General features: G+C 48.5%; 1 protein-coding gene across 2 annotated transcripts in view; it reads right to left on the bottom strand.

Annotated features, from left to right (window-relative positions):
- Window positions 1-6,268, bottom strand: part of SLC39A14 (solute carrier family 39 member 14) — a 29,667-nt gene extending 23,399 nt beyond the window's left edge. For both annotated transcript variants that reach the window (XM_045003138.1, XM_045003137.1), the window contains exon 1: window positions 6,167-6,268. The gene's annotated coding sequence lies outside the window, so the exon portion shown is untranslated. The remainder of the gene's footprint in view (window positions 1-6,166) is intronic.
- Window positions 6,269-18,521: the final 12,253 nt, after the last annotated feature.

The raw sequence follows: 18,521 nt of genomic DNA, 5'->3' as shown, positions 1-18,521 counted from the left end.
AGGGCTTGGGGGGGGATGGTTTGCCGATTTAACCCCTCCCCTCCCAAATCCAGAGAAAGGCAATCCATCTGGAAGCAGTGCAGCACAGATTTCGGAAAGTGCTAGGGACACAAACATTTCCGCCAATCCCCCTCAAGACTGCAGGACCCACCCCTTGCTCCCACCCTGTCTCAGAGCTCCTTGCTGCTTTAAAGAACTGGGGACAAAGCCTGGTAAAGGTCTGCAGCACACAGACTGGAGATTGAGGTTAAAAGGTACAGCCCAGTCTGACCACATACTCGCCCTTGGGAGGATGGAGTGTGACACAGCTGCTACCCCTGTCTTTTTAGATGGGCTTGGCAGCTAGGTGAGAAGGGAATAGCCTCAGGTTTCTTGTCTCCCCACTTCCCAGCACTTAGTTTACCAGCTATTTCCATCCCCCCAACCCATACTAAGCCAATCACCACAGAACACAGAAATTGTCAGAGCAGATCACATCAATGGTCCAAATGCAGTGCCATAATGACAAGAGTGTAAAACCCTGCAATAACCTGCCCATAGGAATTTTCTTCTTGATCACCAACAGTTAGTGGCTGGCTCGTACCCACAGGCATGAAGACATTTACCCTTTACACATTTCTATCCTAACTACTGTAACTGCAGATGATATCCTCATTCACAGGGATGTCTAATCCTTAAACACTTCCTCTCTGAGCTGCCCACAATGACACCCAGGTTTGTTTCCCTGAATGGTGACTGTTGGTGAGAACCCCCATCAACATGTACGAGTAATTCAAGTTGCTGCTTCCAGCATACCTGCAGTGAATTTCATTTGATATCATGTTGTTAGGTCCCTCTGAAGCTCCTCATACTCCTTTAGTTCTAGCTAACCCACGAATGTTTGTCTCCACTGCAAATGCAGCCACCTCTCTGTCCAACCCCCTTTCCCAGATTAAATATATTTAAACAGCTCCAGGGCAAATATACACCCTATTAACCACCTCCTGCCTTGCTTAAAACTGACCACCTAAGTCATCTGCTCAGTAAATACAGTAAGTGCATTATATTGACTGCAGAAGAAATTTTTAACTAACACCACACACACACACACACACAAAACCTTCCCAGAAGTCTGAGCTGCTGGAATTCATGGAAACTATGAGCATGTTACTAAGATCAAACCACTCCCAAGTTTCTCTCTGCCAGCTCTGTATCCTGAGGTGCAGGCATGGAACAAGAATGACTATTCAATTCAGTAAAAGTTACAGCACTGCTCTCACATATGTCACAGCTTTACAGTGTAAAAAGACGCCTGCTAAGCAATGCATGCAGCTTGGGTCTTATCTTCAGCGCTAATGGTGGTGTGTTTTTTACCTTAGGGTGATTAATATGTTTGGGCTGTCCCAAGATAAAAACACAACACACACCAAGCACATAACCAGTAGGGAAACCCCACCCCACCCACAGCTGACCTCTGGAAAAATTTACCTCACAGTAAAACTAAAGTGCCTGGTCTTCTTTGTGAAAGAACATACCCCATAACCACCGCAGAGCTGAGCACAACAATGCAAGAGCTGAGCACAACAATGCAAGAACAGCCAGAGAGAGACCTGTCACAGTACATTACGAGGGTTTACATGGAGCCTCAATGGCAAAAGAGGATTGGTGACAGGATTCAGTCGCACTCTGAAGTTGGCAGTTCAAAACCAGACCACGCTGTTAGTGTTCAAAACTCATTCCCCTGACACCTGTTCAGTGGCCAACCTGGAAAGATCTGGTGGACTGGTGTCAGTTTCACAAGTCACTGCCTCGCCCCTGCTGGCAATCTTGGAAGAGACCAAGGATGGAATGGGCCACGGGGAGCAAGCTCCTCGCTTCCCTAAAGGAAATTCCTCCTGATCGGGGCCGAAACGCATTGGCAGGGGATGGTGAGCTGCATGTTGTGCCTGCCCTGTGGCTAGTTCACTTTCCAGGGATGGCAGCCAGCACGTTTCACTAGCACTATAGGAATTACAAAGGGTTAGATCTCCAGGAGCTCTGTCTGAACCTCACTGGCACTGGGGAGCAGAGTGTTTTTTTGCATTTCTTTTAAAGGTTCAGAAGCTAGCAAAGGCATTCTCAGTTGATAGTGTACTGGGACCACAGATTGGATCTAATCGCAAGGAGATTCCCCATCACACCCTCATGGTGCCTCTTGTCCTTTGTCAGCATTTCCTAGATCATGACTACACAATGTGTAGCACTCAGAATGTTGCAACCCCCCAGTCAGAAGAACCCCATGTTGCTTTGCAGCCATTTTTGCTGCACTTCAGAGGTTTCTTCTAAGGGACCCTTTCAGACAGGCAACAGCATGCCTGGCGTCCCTGGTGCATGCAGGACACGTGGCCCAGAGCATGCAGGAAAAGTGATGATACAAAATGCAGGAAGAGTTCTATAGTGCAGATCCTGTGTGTCGCTAAACATCTACTCCCATGCTGCTGAAAGGTGCTAGAGAAACGCATGGAGGATGTCTTTCAAGATTTATTTCCCTATGCTTGGAGGAATCAACCCCCACCTGTCCCCTACTACTTAATTTTTTTGAAGCCACCAGCATTGTTTAGAGAAGAGACAGGACAGGATAGCGGGCCTCTCGGGAAGGAAAGGCAACGAAAGCCTGAGAACAGGGGAGACTAACAGTACAGAGCAATAGCCTGGAAAGAAAGGCTGCGAGTCTGGAGCATCCCTTTCTGAACAGAGGAGGGGGAGGAATTTCCAGTGCTTGCTGGAAACAGGAGCAATCCAGCTGCCCACGTGCAATGGTTACAAGAGACACCTCACACAACTAGTGGAAAACCACCACCTCCCTTTCTCACACATTCAGAAATCCGCAGCTAGACTGGCTGGCATCCTGCCTGTTACATCTCATGTTAGAATTCTCCACCCCCACCATAGATTGACCTCCTGAGGTATCCTCTGTTTGATTCAACACCGATTAGCCTCTCTGTCAGCTCATGGAGCCCTCTGACCATGAACATTCTTGATACAGTTACAAAGTCTGCCGGGTTTTCATTGGAAAGGAGATTTGCAGCGTTACTTTTAAACAGAGGGGGTGGGAGGCCTGAGTCCCAATCAGGTCAGATCTAGCCCCCAAGCACCCGTTGATGGCTCAACCCAAACAACTGGGAAATGACACAATCAAAAGCAGCAATGTTTGACCTACTTGGAATCGAAGAGAGCAATATTTCGTCCTTGTCTCCCTCCCCACCTTTGGCTCCGCTGCTCTCAAACCCCAGGATGTTTGAATGTCAGGAGGAAACACAGTGAGTAAAGGACTCAAAACTAGGATCCTGTGAATTAGTCATTAACCCCATCTTACAGAGCAGGAAAACGACCTGCCCAAGGGAGATAGTGAGTCAGGAGCAGAGCTAGGGATAGACCCTAGTTCTTAAAGTGTATGTAATTCTTTGAATGTGCAATGGAAATGCGAAGTATTACACATTATTGTGAAGCTAGAACACAAGCCTGGAAGTAACATGTTAATTTCAGCTAGAGGGAGAATCAATGTTTCCCAGGGCAAGAAGCCACCCCGATGTGAGAAAGTTATTATTTTCAAGCATTTGTGTTATTTGTTCAAACACAGGCAAATTAGAAAGAGTTAAGAGCATATGGTGGTGTAGCATTATGCTACCTTCCCCTTTCTGCTCACCAGTAAGGTGCTACCACTCAGCTTGCAATCCTCTGACAAAGACCCTGGGATGTCTCAGCATCGCCCCTCTTCATAACTCACCCAACCCATGCCACGTTCCAGAAACAGCACAAGACACTGGCTGTGTCAACACGAACAGCATTCGAAACCTCCAGCAGAGGGGACAGGAGAAGTCATTGTAGCTTTTACTGTAACAAGGTCAAAAGGGCACATTTTCCATATGCCTAACCACTCCCTTCATGCTTTAAGCTCAGACTTTTCCAGACTATTCGGCCCCTTCAGCACTGATGTTTTTAACTCCCTTCTCCTCCCAGAGCGTGGATGGAAAGGGAAGAATCGTTACTGTAGTACCAACGTTAGCATTCCCCTCTCCCACTGCAGGCATGTTTCTCAACCCTCTAAAGCACATTCTCTCCCCACACTTTTGATTACTGCAACCATAAAGGGGTGTGCAATACACCACAATCTTACACCACATGCACAACAGGCCAACAGTGCAAGCAGAAACAACTCCACTGATGTCACCAGAATTGTGTCTGCTCACACCAGTACTGCATTTGGCCTTGTAATGGTATCCCCATTACCACCTACTGGGAATAGGTGTGCCCATCTAAACAGTTCTTGGCTGTCTAAATCTGGCCTACGTACCTTCGTTTTCAAACAGACAGTCCTACGTGGCATGGGATGGTGCGTCTCAGTTTAGTTCCCCATAGGCAAGTGTCCAGACAGCAAAAGTCATTGCAACCAAGGGCAATAATTAACCCTCTTGTTGGCAGTCTCCCCGCAGAAGGCAAGGACTGAATGGCATATCAGCTGCCCTTTGCCTTGCATATTGCTTTGCATCTACAGATATCACAGCAATTCACAAACAAGGGAGGGAGACGTTAAAAATCATGTTTAAAGAAAAAACAAACAAGAAGTCCATACTACTAGTAACATCCTGGTGCTTTGAACTGATGGGCATTTGAAAGCAAAACTGACCTGACAGCATTTATGCTATTAGTTGGTCTTCTGGCATTTCCCCCAGCTTAGCAAGAGATAAGGGAGTAGCCAGTGTTACTTCTATTTCTAAGCATTTCCCCCGTTCTCCAGCCTCAGCCCAATGCCACGAGGGCCAAGTGGCAAAGCAGAGAAAGTTGTGACAGGGAAATATTTAAACACAAAGGAAGGGTCTGAGTGACCCTTAAAACATTTCTACCAATAGGCTGTGCAGATTCTATCCAGCAGCTCTCAATCCACCTGTGAAGTAACCCTCTCTCCTTCTGTGAGACGCAGAGTGTAAGTGACTTGCACAAGCCCAAAGAGAGGGTCAATAGTAGGACCAGGATAGAACCCAAGAGTTCTGACCCTCCGCCTCCCTCCCAGAGCTGTGAGTACCACATGTGCTCTATGTGAGGACTGCAGTCTTGGCCAACAATTACAGCATTACCTGGAGCTAGGGTACCTTATTGGATTTGTCAAAGAAGAAGAGAAGAGCAGCCCCTCCAGTGCAATATCTAGCTTTTAGCAGCATCCAGTCCTCCAGTGGAGAATTGATTCCTGGCACCCATTAGGCATAAGTGCATACTGTGAACAGACCCACCAGCTTCCCTGCTCTCCCCAAGCGTGTCCCTGCCTGTCCCTTCAGGCAAATGAATGTCCACAAATTATCTCTGCTCCCTACATGTCCCGGCCCAGGCCTTGATATCAGCTGTTCTCCAAGACCTCGGCCTCACTTACCCCCTCTCAAAGATGCCACTACTTCTTCTACTCCCCAGGCCCAGCAGAGCCCCCTTCCCCACCCACAACAAAGTCTTTCTTTCCCTCTCCCCTGGCTTCACTCCCTCTACCTACTCAGTGCCCTGACATCTCCTTGGTGCTCAGCTCCCTGTTGTCATATCCCCAGATACCACTTATACTCCACAGCCAGGGCCCTCTCTGCTTGCCCCACAGCTCCCACAGGCAGACCACCCACTCACTCACTACCACCCTGATACCACTCAATTCCTAGTGCCCTCAGCACCTGCCCTGGTGTCACTCCAGTGCCTCAGGGACACAGAGCCAAGGCCCATCACAGCAACAGGGCGCTAGCATCCCAACTCTGCTGCACCATCACACCCAGTTCACACATTCCCCCCCCCCGACCCCCAGTTCTCCTGGAGCTTAGACCCTGCAAACTCACCCACAGATCCTGCAGCCCTCACCTCCGCTGCTAGCCAGGACCTGCGGATCCTCAGACACCCTCTACCCCCTCTAGCCAGCACCCCCGAGTGCCCTGACTCCCCCTACCGAGCACCCCCTGGCCCCCTCTACCCAGCACGCCCTAATGCCCTGACTCCCAGCGCCCCCGGCCAGCAACCCCTGATCCCTGCACCACCCTCTGCCCAGCACCCCACAGTGCCCCAACCCCCTGGGCTCAGCACCCCTCCAGCGCCTTAACCCCTAGCCACGTGGCCCTGACCTCACCGCCCGAGCTGCAGCCCCCGGGGCCGTCCACAGTCCCGCCCCGATCCCGGCCCTCACCTGCCGGCGTGGCTCCGCGGCGCTGTGCGCTCGGCCCCGAGCCCTGCCCGTTCCCAGCTCCGCACGGGCCCGCGCAGGCTGCACGGCACTGGCGGCGCACGCTACGTACCAGGGGGAGAGCCCGGCGGCTCCGCCCCCTGCACACAGCCATTCGCCACGGGCCCGCGCCGATTAGCATAACCACGCCTCTGCTGGCTCCGCGACACGCCCATTCGGAAGCCAGGAGCACCACGTGGCGCGTCGGGCGTCATCGCTTGGGGCCCGGTGACAGTGGTGGTGGAAGGTGCTGGGGTGAGGGGAGGTGGGGGAGCCCCTTGTTTTGGTCTGCGTTTATACAGCCGCTAGCACAGTGAGCGCCTGGTTCCTGCCTGGGGCTGCTAGGCGCTTCTGCAATACCCGTAATAAATAAGGGGCAGGTCTAGGAGAGAACCCGTGCATTCCGAATATGATCTGCACTATTAAAACACGTGTGACAACGCTGTATGTGTGTGTGAGAGAGAGAAGGGGCTGTACTCCTTTCCTGTATCTACACTTGCACATCTGCCTTTGCTTCTGCGTGTGTACGTACTCATACACACCCCACTACACACTTACAAACCCCACACCCAGCAGCACTAGGAATGCAGGGCTCTGAAGTTTTCCCACACAGTGAGGCACTAACCTGATTGGAATCACAGGCTTAGGGTGGATGACAAGAGCATAAATAATAAATGAATAAAAAATGACCCTTTGCCCTTCCCTAGCCCCTTCCTCATGAGGCCCTCACAGCTCTTTACACACCCTCATGAATTCAGTTACAGTCCCATGAAGCAAGGCAGCATCGTTCCAGATTTAGACAGAAAGTAAGGGATGAGATTGGCCCAAGGTCACACACAATTCAAGGGCAGAGACAGAAAACAAGCGACCGGGTTCCCAGACCTGCATGTTAACCAAAAGACCATCCACCTCCCTGCCTTGGGGCCATGCTCAAGCACTGGCCTTTTCATCCCTATCTGCAACAATAACCAACTTTTCTGTGGCGTTTTTCACCCACAGACCTGGAAGCACTTTACAAAGGAGGTCAGTATCATCCACCTTTTACAGATGGGGAATCAGAGGCAGCAAACTGATTTGCCCAAGGTCACCACGCAGGCCTGTGGCAGAGCTGGGCATGGAATTCAGATCTCCTGAGTCCTAGTGTGAGGCTCTATCCTCTGAGTCTAGCATTTCTTCCTCTTGACAGCTCTTTGGCATGACAGAACCAGCACTGATAGTGACAAACCAAAACCTTTGCCTAGCTGCTTGCTTGTTCCTGGAAGTCAAATCGAAAGGCTGTTGACCCAGTCACGTTCTGGCATAACCCTGGCTGGTCACTTACAGCAAATGAGAACAGAGCAATCCTATTTAAGAAATTTTGAAGCCCTCCTGTTATGTGCAGCCCCTGTCCCATTCCCCTAATTATACCGTCTGTTGTAAATTACACAGCAGCGATACAGCAACTCTGTCATCTCAGCATTTAGAGAGATGGGTCAAGCTTAACATGGCCCCTTCGATAACGTAAAACAGGGTCTTTTAGAAGCCAGAGATAATAAACCTTCTGTTCTTTATAACCAGCCTTGTGGTTATAGGTCTTTTTCTCATTAAAAGTGGCTGGTATGTGGAGAAATATTCAGGTGATGGCAGTGGTGGACTCCAAAACTAAGACTTTTGATAACATATTGTAAAAACAAAGGCAAGGAGAGGACACAGTATCTGTGGGGCTGAGACCAAGTGGGCACAGCACGCAGGAGCTGGAGCCAATTATTGAACTATAGCCAGCCGAGAGTTCGCTGGAAGAAGTCTCAGCCAGAGCACTAGCAATGTCAGTTATGAGGGAAAAGGCCATTAAATTCCCACCTTTCTGACAGCCTTTCCTCTTGCCCCTCTATCTTCAGCCCACTGCCAGCGAGTTACATTTCTAGAGCATTTTATGAAATGTTTCTAGGAGACTCACTGCAGCTAGTTGGGGGCTGAGATACAGCAGCAGTTTTAACAGTGCACAATAACAGTACGCAACAGCTTAGGCAAGACAGCAAAGAATACCGTGTCCAGCTGAAATGCTGGCAGAATTTTGGGAGGCAGAAGACAGTTAAGCAGGCTACCTAGAATGTGTCAAGGACTCAAGATTAATAAACCCACACTCTTGCAAGTGTGCCATGAGATTTTTAATGATCACAAGTTGTCAAGGCTTCTGTTTGAAGCCTCATTAAATAAAAAGTATCTTCAGCAGCCTGGCTCCCCTTAGCCCCACACACAAACATGCTCCACCAGAACAAGGGCTATTAAAGAACCAGTGAAACTTTCCAGAACAACTGTTGAAGGGTTAATCTTTACCACAGACTTACTGCCATTGAGTCAATCATCAAGAACACAACTGGGCATGCTGCAAAAGAGCAGTTGAGTTCCATGTGCTTCCGGTAATACCCTGCACACACGCTGGCACTGCACCCGACTGTGGGAAATGCAAAGGTTTTAGGGGATGCAGGCCATGGTTCATAGCGCCCCAGCAAACTGCACTGTTGTAGGGTGTCTTCTGCGGAGTATAGGCGGTAGAATGTGTCTGTCCTGTTGGGGATTGCGGGTAGGGGTGGGATAAACCTAGGAAATCCCACAAGTCAATGTAAATAATTCCAGATTGGCTCCAGCTTTTGTGCTCTCATCTTGTGTTGTAGGGTATGCCACAGCACAAAGACGCCATGCAGTAATTGCAGCCAAAGGTCATTAGGGGAATCGTATGGGTTAAAGCACTCTGCTTTGTCTGGACTGTTAGACCTTTCCAATATTCCCGTGTGTTGTAGAGCAGCTATACCTCTCCAGGCCCTGTGGTCCCCATGAGCCGTGGTGCATCCTAGGGGAAGAGTGCAGGGTAGGAGGAGGAAACTAGGTATGGAGCATGGAGTTTGATCTGAATTCTGGAGTGACATAGGCCTGAGGTAGCTGCTTCTTGGGACAGGGCAGCAGGGCTAGTCTGAGGCTCCTGCACAAGGGAGTTGCCAAGGGGTAGTTTGCATATAGCACCGGGGCATGTTTTGTAAATTAGCAAATCATACTAAGACAATTCCTGATTCCACATCACCAAGTTGTGTTCCAAATGGCAAGGCTAGCCCCCAAGCTCTGCTACAGCTCCGCAAGCCCCCCCCCACTACTTTGGACCCATAGGTGCAGCGGGCAGGAAGTGCTGCCCTGGAGCAGGTATAGGATTACGCATCGGAGTTGCTAATGGGATCAAAGGGCCTGAACAGCAAGAAATGGGATCTGTGACACATGAATAGTTTATTAGCTACCCATTCTCCTTCTGCGCCTCTTGTGGAAATACCAGGGAGAACCACAGCCTTCCACAGCGGCAGAATCCCCTCTGCTGCTGGAAGGGAAAAATAAGCTGCTGTAGGCAGAAACCAGAGGTGGCTGTTAGTCTGCTTTAAGATTCTCTTTCCCATTGCTCCTCATCCTTTGTTATGCGCCACAGTATCCTTAGTACGAGCATCCCACAGAGTATCAACCGTAAATAACAACGCAGTTACACTACAGCAGTGGCTCTCAACCTTTCCAGGCTAATGTACCCCTTTCAGGAGGCTCATTTATCTTGTGTACCCCCAAGTTTCACCTCACTTAAAAACAGCACACTTGCTGCCTCTCATTTTTACCTTATAATTATAAAATAAACCAATGGGAATATAAATATTGTACTTACATTTCAGTGTATGGTATATAGAGCAGTATAAACAAGTCATTGTCTGGATGAAATTTTAGTTTGTACTGACTTCGCCAGGGCTTTTTAGGTAGTCTGTTGTAAAACTAGGCCAATATCTAGATGAGATGATGTACCCCGCAGAAGATTTCTGAGTACCCCTAGGGGTACACGTATCCCTGGTTGAGAACTACTGCACTACAGTACTAGATGTCTGATTCCTAACCTAAGAGTCGGTCACTTATCCCAGATTATTAGCTTACAGAGCAGACTCCTGGTTTTGGAGGCAGAAGGCCCAATTGCTGTCTAGCTTGAAGCTGAAAAGACAACCGGTTTTCCAGGCTGCAGGGGTAGGGGCTTACCCCAGTCCTGGGAAATGACACAGCAGGCTCTGTCCCCTAAAAGCAGCAATTAAGGCGGTTTATAAAAAGGAGTCTGTTATTAGGCCAGCAGCCCTGGGACCTGAGATAATTATAAATACTTGGAAACCACAGGGATGGGGGCCAGGGAAGTACCTAGAGACAGAGGATGTGGAGCAGGTAATGTCAGAGAGGGCAGATGTGAGTAGATGGTACGGGTGTCCCCCTACTAGCCAGGCCCTGCACAGCAGGCCAGGGGACTCCTAGTGTTATTACCTGAACAGGCTAAGGCAGCCCCTCTGAACAAAAGCCCCAGGGAAGACAAAAGCCACGGCCCAGGCCTCCTCTAACTCTTTCCAAATGAAATTGTGCTCTTTTCACCCTGCCCCCACTACTGCTCTGCTCTTTCCCCACCTGTATGGTCATTTATCTCCTAGCACCCCACAGTGGGCTGGCTGGCTCAGTGCCTCAAACCAACATCCCCCCTGCCCTAAGTCGCTTGAAAAGTGGAGCTCAGACACAACTTAAGCAGCATGGCCAGGAGGCATATACAAAACAGGGAGAAGGCCATACTCACTCAATGAGGGCTTCATAGGGCACAGGACTGGAAGGGACTTCCTGGGTGATTGAGTCCAGGTCCCTGCTATCACAGGCAGCTCTGCCCTGTAACCAGATAAGCACAGCATGGTGGAGGAAAGGAAGAGGTAGGGCAGCATTGTTTACAGTGCTGCAGATTATGCTTCCCTGGAGATGCATGTGCTCTGCTCCCCCACACACCCCCAAACACACACTGAAAGGTGCTAGACAAGTGCCCCAGGAGTATAGCTGCTATTCTTTAATCACTAGTGTTTATAACTAAATCCTGTTTATTTAGAACATTCCCTCCACTAAGAGTGAACCTAGTCCCCTGCCCTACCACAGCAAGGTACACCAGCCTGCTGGCACTAGGGGCATTAGGCCACATCTAGCCCCGGTTTGCTACTTCCAGCTATTGCAAAAATAAGTCTAGAGTTTGAGCTACGGCCTCTCTCTGTACTTGTTTGTGCAGCACCTAGCACACTGGGGCGCTGATCTTTGATTGTGGCCTCCAGGGGCTACTGTAAATAGAAACAATAAAATGATACCACTTGGCAGAAACCCTAAGAACTCTGAGGAAGCCAGGATAACGAGACTGGCAAAGCTGCAATGAAGCACCCAGACAATGTAACAGGGTTGAGAGGCTGTGCCAATGTTGCCAGTGCCAATGATTTTATTGCAAGTCTCATGCTACTTGGTGTTCTCCTGGAGTCATGTGATTGTGAGACCCTCAGCTTTCATTTTAGAAACTGTCAATCCCTGCTAGTTGCTGCGGAAAGCTTAAGAACACAAACCAAGTGCAACCTACAGGGCCCAGAAGCCACACGGTAAATAAATCCCTCCCAAAATGGATTGTTTGGCTTTAAAAATATAGAGAGAGATTTTGAATGCCAATCATGCTTTTCAAAGGCATGGGGCTGGCACCACTGCTATTCTGCCTCTTGCTATCTTGCACCCAGGCTTCTTAAAATCTGGTTCTAGCAGGTGGGGATGTATCCAGTGACCGAAGGAGGACAAAGCAGTCTGTATAGCTAAGAAAACACTCCAGCAGAAACTGAAGAGGCCAATGCCAGGGACTTTGGTCAAGGCTGGGTCGTGGGAAGCTGCTTAGAACCATGTCAGCAAGAAAAAATGTTGACTCATTAGATGCAAAAACAGTACCTGGATTCGGCCCTGGAAGCAGCAGGTAGCGTTTGAAGGGGTAATCTACCACTTTATAGTAGGGTGTTATTCAAATTAAAAAAACCAACATACGGGGTGATTGCGTTGCTGTTTGCGCATAACAGGTTTACTTTCACCTTCGTCTGTACAGGCACTGAGATTAGGGTTCTCTCTGCTACAGCCGTGGGTCAACAAAATGCACAACAAGGAAAAGTAATGTACAGTCACTACTGCACTAAGACCTGAGAGAGGCTGACTAGCAGCTGAAGCCAAACACCAGGGTTTGTTTCTAGTGGGGCTGGGCAAAGCCAACCTGTGGAGCTCTTTCCTAGAGGATGTTGTGAAGGCTAAGACTATAACAGGGTTCAAAAAATAACTAGATAAGTTCATGGAGGATAGGTCTATCAATGGCTATTAGCCAGGATGTGCAGGGATGGTGTCCCTAGCCTCTGTTTGCCAGGAGCTAGGAATGGGTGACAGGGGATGGATCACTTGATGACCTGTTCTGTTCATTCCCTCTGGGGCCCCTGACATTGGCCACTGTTGGAAGACAGGATACTGGGCTAGATGGCCCGTTCTCATGAAGCAGCACGTCTTCATGCTCTCACACCCAGAGCCCTCATTCAGAAGCAGGGGAGTGCACTTCCATTCGCACCCGGCCTCCTTCCCGAGTTAGCCGCTCTCCTTTCAATGCCTAAGGCTCAGCGGAGGCAGAATCCCAATGCCACTTGCCCAGCTCAGCGAGATTGGCTGCAGAAGCCAATTTAGAACTTCAGAAACGTCCTGCCCTGCTTGAATGGTTTTGCTGCTCTAATCCACATGCCAGATGATTTATTCCATGCAGAACAGTGCAACAAGGCTGGCTGTAGAGCCTCCAAAGTCAGTCAGTAATTCCAAGCAAAGGGGGATCTGCCCAGCGCTATCACATGCTAGAACAGGGCCCAGCGTCTGTTATAACTATGTCAGAGACCTATAAAGAGCAGGGCAGTAACTGTCCTGGCTGATGTGGCCAGTGTAGATAATAGAATCATAGGACTGGAAGAGACCTGAAGAGGTGACCTAGTGCAGTCCCCTGCACCCATGGCAGGATTAAGTATGATCTGAGTTATAACAGCCATGAGACAGTACATTTTTCTGAGGAACATTGAGTCTATACAGGTCTGGTCCAGTTTAGCACAGCTGTGCCCAGTGAAGGCATCGCCTAGTGTCTCCATTGCAGCGTTAGCTATACATGAGTTATTCTTCGAGTTGGCCTAACTCGTGTGGCAGCAGACACCATGCAAATTAACCCACAAGCTGCTGTGTCATCACTGGAGCGGCACTCATTCGTGTGTGGCACTAAGACACTTAGGGGGCACAGCCCTTGGGTCCTAGCGCTGCAGTAAGCTAAACGGTTCTCTGAATTCTTTCCTCCTAGTGAATTGGAAAACTTTTCTGTCCTGTCTGGGCCCGCAAGGAGAATGGTGGGAAGGCACTGGAAGACTAGCAGCACTCACATGGCTCTAGCGGGAATCCAGACTACAATGTGTTAGCAGCTCACTGAAGTTACACACACCACTACTGTTGAATTAAGGGTTTGGGTTTGGGGATGGGAGTTGAGTTAGGGGCAACACCAGAATTTAGTTTTCAGTGAAATCCATGATGCACCTCTCTGTGAAGAGCTGTAGAAAGGGGCAGGGTTTGGTCAAAGCTCATATAAGGTCTATTTGCCTCCTGGCCTGCTATTCAGTCAACATCCTTCTACAAGCTTCTAATGCCGGAACAGGTAGGATCTACAGACTCTGGAAGCTAGGCCGGCTCTAGAGAAACACTGCATGGGTGTGTTCACCGTAAAGCTCTGGCTCTTGGTTTTGTGTTAAGCTGTCTTGAATTTTTCACTTCTACGAAGCAAAAGACTGCAGGATAGAGAGTACAAATTTGGGTCTGATCCTGTAAACACATATGCCTGTGCTTAATCTTAAGCATCAAACCTACTGAAGTTAACAGAGCTAACTTGCTGAAAATGAAGCAGATGCAGGTGTGTTTGCAAGACTGAGCCCTTGACCTCCATCTTTAAATCTGACTCCCTGCAAGAGAGCAAGAGACCTTAGGGCGGGGCTATATTAAGGATTCTTGATACAGCAAACTGAGCAAAAGAGAGAAAGGATGCCAGTGTTAGGTCAGCACTAGGATTTACTGACGGGAAGGGTTAGTGCCGAACCTTCTTGTCTGATCTTGGAGCATGATCCATTTTTATGGACAGTGGTTCTTAGCAAGCAGAACTTCTTCACTAGACCCAGACTCTGTAGGGGCACCAAACACTGCACTGCTGTTTGAATATGCATAGAAGAGGGATCATTGAACTTAGCGTTCATGAAAAAGGACTAACAGCACCAACTAAAATCAAGCAGTGTGCTGGTAGGCCTTGTACAAACATACTCATCTCTAACAATGCCCCTCAATCCTGACCTGCAGCATGCCCCTGCTGCTCCAGTCCTCTCCCTCCACACCGTTCTGCCAATACTCCTCAGTCCCGACCTGAAGCATGCTCCTGCTATTCCAGTCCCAAGCATTTCTGCAGAATATGGTCAACAGTTTGTGTGTGCGTGTGCATGCGTGTGTGTGTGTGTGTGTGTCAATGTCAAGAATTAGGAAGAGAGCAAACTTCTTTTCACTTGTGACCTAAACCAGGTTTGATGCAGAGTTGCAATCGCTGTCACCCTGAAAGTTTATGGGTGCGTCTGCACAGCCCGCGGTGGCGAGTGTCCAAGACCAGGTTGGCAGGCTCAGGCTTATGCTATTGTGCTAATAATAGCTGCACAGAGATTGCGGTTCAGGCTGGAGCCTGGGCTCCAAAAACTAGGGAGTGGGGTGGGCTTCAGAGCCTGAGCTGCAATTTAAAACTGCTGTTTACACATCAGTTTTGGTACCATAGTGCAAGCCCCCCAAGTCTGTCAACCCAAGCTCAGAGGCGTGCTGCCATGGGCTGCTGCTGGCTGACTAGAAGTACCCTAAGAGGCCACCTTGTCATCCAGAGAACAGATTTGTGCCTGCACCAAAGATCTGATGTTCATAGAAGAGCAGATGTGGGGCTGTTCTCTGGATTACTTCCCATGCACCTTTCCCCAAATGTATTTCATACCAGGGAACAGTTAGTAGCCTGAGCAAATCTCAGCCTTAAAAACCAAGCAATTGGAGAGTGCCAAAGCTTACCCAAAAATACAACTGTGGATTCATCAATCAGTCACTGCAAAAATATAACCAATCCCCGGAACTGAACGCAATGCTCACTGCAATTTGGATGTAATCATCTGTAGAGAATCGAGAGAGCACAAGGCAATGGCTCACACAGAGTGAAGGGATACCAACCTTGTCCTTTCTTCAGCCTAGTACTAATTTGTTCTTAACCAGGTTTTGGTGAAGGCGGCCAAAATCCACATGGGCTGAGGTGGGACTGGCAAATAAAACAGGGTAAAACCTGCTATCGCTAGCACACTAGGAGAATATAGTTGATAGAAGGTAAATTATTAACCAAGGGAAGAAAATAAAGTATGTAATGCATTCAGAAGTTCTCAAGACTGGAAGGGGGCAGAGAGAAAACATTGAATTCTTGCTTATGGTAGTCCATCCCAGGCTGTCCTGCAGCCTCCTACCTTTGAGTCTATCTGCTCAGCCCCTCCAAAGCCTCATGGCAAGGACCCTCTTGCCTTTGGAGATAAGTTTTATTAGAAGCAGTGTTTAGACCTGGTGGCGCCAGCACTTCTGAGGAAGCACCATTTGTGACACCAGCAGCACTAACCTCACAACATGGCAGCCTGAGCCAACTACACCCTGGCTTTGGCTATGCCCACCACAGGGACAGCTTGATTCGATTTAATATTTAAACAAAGGTTTCAAGACCTCTCATAGGTTTGCAATCTTGGTACTGGGACTGCCCTGTCTGCAGCACAGGTATCATTCCCCAGCAAAGATGAGGCTGTCTGCAGATGGCACAGAAACACCAGATATGAGTCTCTCCTTCCCTATAAAACCCCCAAAGAGGCCAAACACCTTATCAACCCAGCCTCCTATTCCTCTTAGTGTATTAAAAATGATGGCCCAAAAATTCAAGTTAGGCACCCAACTCCATAGATAAGCACCTAAATAAAGGTGGCCTAATTCCTCCAAGGGCTGAGCATGCTAAGCTTCCATTTACATCAATAGGAATGGCAGGATCCCAGCACCTTTGGAAGTCAGGTCATTTATTCAGGGTGCCTAACTTTGGGGATTTAAGGTAGTGAAATGAAGCACCCAGAGTTGAAAAGTCAAGGGGAACAGAATCCCTAACTTTGAGCCCTTTAAATCTGGGACTGGTGTTTTTCAGAGACTCTGGCTGATGTTCACATGTACGAGGCCAACAGCCCCCCCTGCAAACAGAACCAGAGTCTAGCATCACCATTTCATTGCCTTGATTTTGACAGACAAACCCCACCCAGCCTTGTTTCTACATCACCTAGCTAGATTGTAAACTCTTCATCACAGGGGCCCTGACTTCATCTCTGTCTAAAGGACCTAGCACACCACTGGTGCTATACAACATAAAATGATGCCCCCAGGCTACGTCTTAGCATCTGGTGTAAGAGGAATTGCAGCAATGCAGGGAATGTCTTGTATTCCATCAAAGGAGAGAAGCCACTATTGCGCAATAAGAACAGGAATACTTGTGGCACCTTAGAGACTAACAAATTTATTTCAGCATGAGCTTTGCACAATAGCAGATGCCGCACTAGATACCCAAAAAGCACCCCTGCAGGCCTGACGTGTCAGGCAGCACCCTTAGAATGCAAAGGGGAAGCTCTGTTTTGTCCAACTCACAGTCACCCGCAGATACTGTAATAACAGGTTATTCAACCAACGTCTTGGCGGTGCAGGGGAATTAAGAGTCCTTAGCTTGGGCTTCTGTCAGCACACCCCCATAGTGGGATAGATTCCCTGCACTTTGCCCTTTCTCCAGCACAGTACCGCCGGGTCTCAGTGGCAGTCCAAAGCTGCCACCTGTTTCAACACTCAGCAGAACCAGCTAAAATTACCAATGAGTGAGATAGTCATAACACCCTCTCATTTAGGCCTCCTGATCACAATGGCCTTAGCATCCGCACATAGTTTCAGGTTGCATAGTAGCCTCTATTTCCAATGTGGGAGGGGGAATAGAATCTCAACCTTTTGGATAAGACCATGTGTAGTGTCAGCTATATCCTTCATCAGGGGAGCCTCCCATATACTCGCAGAAGGATAGTCTTGATCCAGTAATTATTTCCCTTTCCTGCATCCTGCCAAGGTCTCATTCATATTAGCATTAGTTTGTTTTTTTGCTTTGTTTTATAAGAGACACTCTCAGAAGGCTGGCTTGCTTTTAACAGACAGCTCTCATGTCACAGGCAAGTTGGATCTAGAGGGTTGTCTACACAAAGAAGCTATTCTGGAATAAGATAGGGTCTGAATTTAGAGCACTATGGCTATTCCAGAATAACTCACTCTGTAGACATTCTTATTCTGGAATAATAGTCCCTTTTTTCAGGTTTGTCTTAATCCATTTACAGCGGATCAAGCTAAATTGGAAAAAGGCACTCGTTCTGGAATAAGACTATCCACAAAAGGGAGCTATTCCAGAATAGCAATTGCACTAACTGTCCCCACATAGACAAGCCCTAAGTCTAGCCTCTAGCTCATCTCTTTTGAAATGGGGCAGATGGTGTGTGCGAGAGAGAGGGAGATCTAATCCCAAACTCTGCCAAGGCTCCAGAAAGAAAGATCATAGAATTACAAATCCAGAGACTTATCCAGGGGAGTGGGGGAAGACTGATTAGAAAAGAATGTTCAATGGAACTGAAAAACCTCCCGTATGCAAGTGAGAGCCCCACACTTCCTGCTCAGACTAGAACTTAACTGGAAATAGCAAATCATGACCCATTCAAGTTCAATAGCATTAAAACAAGTCACTCTACATTAGTCAAATTCCTGTTAAAACCAGTTTATCTTCAGAGGGATGGCTCCAGTTCAAATCTAACCCATGTCAGCACTGACTAGTAGTAGTTACCATCCAACCGCAGTTCAGTGGCTGCCCAGTTTGTAGTTGAGAGGTGTCTACACCACAAAAAAAGCCGTGACAGTTGGCAATAATTGCTCCCCTTGTTAGCAATCTGGATTGGAATGGGCCATGGAGACTAAACGCCTTTCCCCTCCAGAGATGGTTCTGTCAGGTCAGGGATCAGGGATTTTGGCAGGGTGGGGGGAAGTAGGCAATGCCCAAGTGACCATCCACCAAAGGGGGGATATTGGTTTCCAGGGCACTTTTCGTGAGTTTGAAAATTTATTTATAGGGCAAATAAATCTGTGTGGGAGCAACACAGTTAAGGGCATGTACATAGGATGAACAATGGCATAGACCAGACTTACTGATTTCTCCCTGTCCTGTCCCTTCTCTCAGATACATCACACTCATGCCTTCTGCAGCATTTCTGAGCCCTCAGTGCATTCATGCACAATACCTGGGAAGCAGTTTTGACCCTTTGGGCTTATACCCTGACAAGATCAA

The sequence above is a fragment of the Mauremys mutica genome, chromosome 2 (assembly GCF_020497125.1).
Source record: "Mauremys mutica isolate MM-2020 ecotype Southern chromosome 2, ASM2049712v1, whole genome shotgun sequence".
NCBI classification, from domain to species: Eukaryota; Metazoa; Chordata; order Testudines; family Geoemydidae; genus Mauremys; species Mauremys mutica.
The sequence above is the reverse complement of the archived record's forward strand: the minus strand, read 5'-3'. Positions and strand labels throughout refer to the sequence as shown.